The sequence below is a fragment of the Pinus tabuliformis genome, chromosome 4_1 (assembly GCF_031772625.1).
Source record: "Pinus tabuliformis cultivar Carrire ecotype Pingquan chromosome 4_1, CPIR1, whole genome shotgun sequence".
NCBI classification, from domain to species: domain Eukaryota; kingdom Viridiplantae; phylum Streptophyta; class Pinopsida; order Pinales; family Pinaceae; genus Pinus; species Pinus tabuliformis.
In genome coordinates, this window is record NC_142303.1 from 464,309,176 (window position 1) to 464,314,835 (window position 5,660).

Here is a 5,660-nt window from a genome sequence, read left to right on the forward strand (position 1 = left end):
AAACTAAAACAATTCTCTGCAATATTATCTATAGGCATAATATTTGAATCCTTAAAAAATATCTTGAATTGATAAAGTTCATTAGAGTTTAATGAAGAGACCTATAACTATTAAAATATTAAATCTCAAAGACAAAGATTCTGAATAAGGAAATTACTCTCCTGGAAAAAGAGAAAAAGAATGAAAAAATGCGAAAAGAGAAGACCAAAAAGAAAGTAGGAAGGAAGGAAGAAATACACAACAAAGAGTAAAACTTGGCAACTTCATATACAAAACAATTGGCACAAAAATTATTGACAACAATGAAAACTCATAGAGGGAGGCCTTAAGCGTGTAATCTCATAAATTTACAGTGTAATTAAGTGGTTGGATATAAGGATTTAATTTCTCCCACTGCGAGTTTTATATTTTAATGTCTTTTTCAGAAGTGGGAAAACTTATCATAACTTAGTTGTCAAATGAGGACTTAGTTGTCACACAGGACGACTATCTCTAGTTGCTAGCGGTAAATGCAGGTTGACTCATCACTATTAATCAAGGAAAACCACACCACCTTGAATAACCCGTTGATAGTCCATAATGGGCCGGCTTTCGCCCCTGCCAAATACCTCTGGGTCTTGGGCCGTTTCCCTGTTTCCTTACATCGAAAGAAGACAAGCTCTTAGCCAAACAGAAACAGTTTCCTTTGATCGGAGAAAGACGAACTCTTAGCACAGCGAGAGCGAAAGTAATTTCTATGCCATTTATTTAAATGTTGTATGCATGTGCGTTCTTTTTTCAAATTTGTTATTTAGATTTTTAATACGGAACCATGATAATGTTTACTTACATTCATTCTAAACTACACTGATCTAAACTACACTGATAATGTTCAAGTGCTAAAGAGATTCTCAGAGGAATTTTACTAGGCAAATGAAACAATTAGACAAACGCTTGCAGACCTCGTGTCAAAGTTGGTATCCCGCACCACTGTTCAAGGCTCCCAAATCTGCATTCATAACAATTGCACCTCACTCTGAGGCAAGCATCTTGTCTAGTTTGTATTCATGCATTGAATGATCCCTTACGAATTCGGCCCGTTTGTAGAGTACTTAATTTCTGATCTGAGGGCTCACTGAGACAATCGCTTTCGCAGTGAACATGTGAACAACTTCTCATTTTACTGATGCCTATAATTTGTCTTCGGCTAAAACCCTCTTAATCATTCAACTGCAATGGCATGTGAAAATGAATATAAAAGCTGCTGCAAATTTGGCAACGGCGCAACCAAGGAGATTACAGCAGAAGAGAATGGCATTTTTTGGAGCGTCTATACTTACCCTCCAAGACTCCAATGGCAACCTTTTCTTTCCCCAGGATGATTCTGAAACCAAAAAACCTGATGGCAATGGAAATATGATTAATTTGGATGTCATCGACATGAGTGGAGACGTGAAAAGGATCTGTAAGCAGAGCCGATTGAATGAAGCACTCCAAATTCTGCAGCACATAGATATTTGGGCAGATTCTGACATCTATGTTTCTCTATTGCAGGGATGTTTTAGCAAGTTCCACGGCAACTTAGTCCATGCCCACATGATTCAAACAGGATTTGAGCCAAACTTATTCCTGAGTAACACGCTTATGGTCATGTATACCAAGTGCGGAAGTCTGGTTGATGCTCATAAAGTGTTTGACGAAATGCCCAAGAAAAATGTGGTCTCGTGGACCGCCTTGATTGCGGCTTATGCGAGGCGTGGGTTCAGCGAGGAGGCTTTGAGAATGTATTATCAAATGAAGAAAATGGGTGTTCAACCGAATGAATTCACCTTTACGAGTGTTCTCCCGGTATGTGCTGGCTTGGCAACTCTGGACCATGGAAAAGAGATCCATGAGGACATCTTGAGGAGTGGTCTGGAGTCCAATGTCTTTGTTGGAAGTGCTCTTGTAGACATGTATGTGAAATGTGGGTGTATAGAGGATGCACGGCAAGTGTTTGATCAAATGCCGCAACGAAATGTGGTCTCATGGAATGCCATGATTGGAGGTTATGCCCAGAATAGGCGTTTCGACGAGGCCTTGAAGTTGTTTCAGCAAATGCCTGAAAGAGATGTTGTTTCGTGGAATGCATTGGTTGCAGGATATGCACAGGATGGGAATATTGAGGAAGCCCTGAAGTTGTTTAATGAAACACCGGAAAGAGATATTGTTTCATGGACAACGGTAATCACAGCATGTGCACAGAATGGGTATGGCCAAAAGGCATTGGTGTTGTTCTGCCAAATGCAACGAATGGGTATCCAACCCAATCAGTTCACTTTTACTGGTGTTCTCCAAGCATGTTCCAACTTGGGAGCACTTAACCATGGGAAAGAGATTCATGCAGAGGTAGTGAGACGCGGGCTTCAAGATGATGTCTTTGTGGGTAGTGCCCTTGTATACATGTATGGGAAATCTGGGAGCCTGGAAAATGCGCAGAGAGTGTTTGACAAAATGCCGGAATTGAATGTTGTTTCATGGAATGCAATTATTGTGGGGTATGCACACAATGGTTGTCTTGACGAGGCATTAAAGCTCTTTGAAAAAATCCCTGAACGGACTGTAGTCTCGTGGAATGCAATGATCGCAGGCTATGCACAGAATGGGCATTTTAATGAAGCTTTGAATTTTTTCCAACAAATGCAACTGACCGGGTTGAAGCCGAATCCAGACACCTTTGCCAGCATTCTCCCAGCATTTGCTAATTTGGCAGCTTTAGAGCAAGGAAAGCGGGTTCACGAATACACAATTAGAAGTGGGTTTCAACGTGATGTATTTGTGGGGAGTGCTCTTGTAGACATGTATGCCAAATGTGGGAGTATAGAAGACGCTCAGAAAGTATTTGATAATATGCCTGGGCGGGATGTGGTCTTCTGGACTGCAATGATTGTAGCTTATGCCATGCACGGTTGTGGTAAGGAGGCTCTCCAAATATTTGATCAAATGGAAAACATTGGCGTGAAGCCAAGCCGTGTCACTTTTATTGGTGTTCTGTCGGCCTGTTGCCATGCAGGTCTAGTGGATCGTGGCTGGCAGTACTTTGAGCGCATGATTCAATATTATCATATTACACCTGTAATGGAGCACTATTGCTGTATGGTTGATCTCCTTGGTCGAGCTGGGTTCCTAAATGAGGCACATGACTTTATCAACAAAATGCCAATAAAACCTGAACCCGCAGTTTGGGGATCATTACTTGGTGCCTGTCGAATTCATGGCAATATAGGGCTTGGGGAACTTGTTGCAGAACGCCTTTTTGAGTTGGATCCCCAAAAGCCCGCAACTTATGTGCTTCTGTCAAATCTGTATGCAGCTGCTGGCAGATGGAATGACATTGAAAAGGTGCGGAAACTGATGAAAGATAGGGGGGTAAAAAAGATGCCTGGATGTAGCTGGATTGAGGTCAACAAAAAGATGTATTCTTTTCTCATAGGGGACAGATCTCATCCACAAACAGAAGAGATTTATGCAGAGTTGGAGAGATTGTCTGGGCAGATGAAGGAGGTGGGTTATGAACCTCACAGAATGTTTGCACTGAATGATGTTGAGGAGGAGCAAAAGGAACACATTCTGGGTCACCACAGTGAGAAGTTGGCGATTGCATTTGGTCTTATTAACACGTCTCCTGGAATGCCTATTCGGGTTATAAAGAATCTTCGAGTGTGTGGTGATTGCCACTCAGCAATCAAGCTGATTTCCAAGATTGTTGGGCGGGATATTGTTGTACGAGATGCTAACCGTTTTCACCATTTCAAGGATGGAACATGTTCTTGTGGGGATTATTGGTAATCCAAGCTGAAACAGGCAAGAGCATTGGCTTGTGTAATAGAAACATTATGCTTATGGTAAGTCTTGAGTTGAGCCAGCCTTGCTGTGTTTACTTTACAGAACAGTCTGTACCTTTTTCTGGAATGGACTAAAGGAACAAGAAGAACCACCTTGGCATAATTATGGATTGTCCTGGGAACGCTTTCTAGCCCATTTCTTGGAAGATTTTCAAGATTTTAGAACTTACGCATATCTATTTACAACTGCTTATCTTGCTAGCTTCAGCAATAAACGAATATCCTGATAAGAATGTAAACAAAATGAAGATTCGACACTGCATTTGGACAATTTTCACAGTAATAATGATTGAGATCAAGACCTCATGGAGAATTTTTGTCATTCGTGGCAAAAAGAAGCAAGTTTAATCGCCCTCGAGTTATGTATACGTTTTGAGTTCAGTTTTAGAAAAAACAGACTTGCTTCTTTTATATTCCTGATAGCATAAGTGAAATTATATTCATAATTGTTGCACCTGAGAAGTGAGGTATATTCTACAGCACAGTATGGGTAAAATGCATCGTGTGTAATTTTTATAAATTAAAATGAATAAAAGATGGAGCGCAAGAAAATATCAGAAAAGGCTGACTGTTACTCTAGATGCATCTTAACCCTGGTGCTTTAAGTGCAAGGAGGTTTGTTTCTCTTTCTTTTTGATCCCACTTGGTGCTTAATAGTTCTGGAGTATATATGTGTGTGTTAGTTTTATATATATTATATATCGTGGGTGGGGGTTCCTTTTTCTACAAACAAGGGGTTGCCATACGTCAATTTGGGGTCTTGCTAGGTTGTGACCTTAATAATAGAGTATTATTTATCTATCTATATTTATTTATTTATAATTACTGTATATCCAGCTTAACACCAATGCTTTAAGTACTGGGAAGTTTGTGTCTTAATTTCTTTTTGAACCCACTCGGTGCTTATTAGATCTGGGGCCAAGCTTTATTTTGACACGACAATATATTTATGTTTTCAACCATTTGGTTCCTGTTCTAAATGCCCTTTGTTTTCCTGTCTGATATATTTCAATTATTTTTAATCCTAGGCAACCACCCAGTTCTTTTGTCAAGGCATTGTTGCATGTTTCATATTGATGCTAATAACTTCGGTTGTTGCTTGAGTATTGAATCTGCCTATATCCTTAACTCTTCTAAATACAGAATTTCATTTGGTGGACATGCAATATGGTAGCTTTTTGACGTGTAAGAATGATTTTGTGATAAACCAAGTAACCTGTTGATTGTTTCACAGGGCTATTATTCCATATACTTGTGCAAATTTCACTAAAGCTTTTTGTTGCAGTGATAATGAAAGTCTTCGATGTTATCCAACTCTATAAGTGTTTCTGTAGAGCAACACCGGTGATACAACATCCAATACCCAAGGGACTTGTGTTACAACATCCAATACCCAAGGGATTTGTGTTAGTACAAAGTCATTAAAGAATGACCACATCTCATGGTTTTCTGGTCGCCCTCATTGCATGGTGTAACTTTGGTTCAAATGAGGGTATAATTTGTGAAGGAGGTCTAGAAGCCAAAGTCAGAACAACATAGCATTGCAGAATTAAAGGAGAAAAGCAAAAGGCTGGGGAGACTGTTTGGGTGTATGCTACAATATCTAGGGGATATAACATAAAAAATGGTTTATTGGTGTGCTGGTACCTCATCCAAACATGTCGTTGCTGCAACAATAGATGTTGATGGAGCAGGAAGCCTTGGAATTCACTATGCCATTGGCATCTATAATTGGATTGATAAAAGACTCAGTCCTAGGGTTAGCTTCAGGGTTAGTGCAGTTCCAGTACAATTTGA

At 39.9% G+C, this 5,660-nt stretch overlaps 1 pseudogene across 2 annotated transcripts; it reads left to right on the forward strand.

The window, feature by feature from the left end:
- The first annotated feature begins 840 nt into the window (after window positions 1–840).
- On the forward strand, window positions 841–4,096 carry LOC149176442 (pentatricopeptide repeat-containing protein At2g22070 pseudogene; annotated as a pseudogene). 2 transcript variants are annotated; one of them, XR_016258068.1, is made up of 2 exons: window positions 1,307–1,444; window positions 1,534–4,096. The product of XR_016258068.1 is annotated as a pentatricopeptide repeat-containing protein At2g22070 pseudogene, transcript variant X2 (transcript). The 2 variants fall into 2 exon arrangements; XR_016258067.1 differs by having other exon boundaries at window positions 841–4,096.
- Window positions 4,097–5,660: the final 1,564 nt, after the last annotated feature.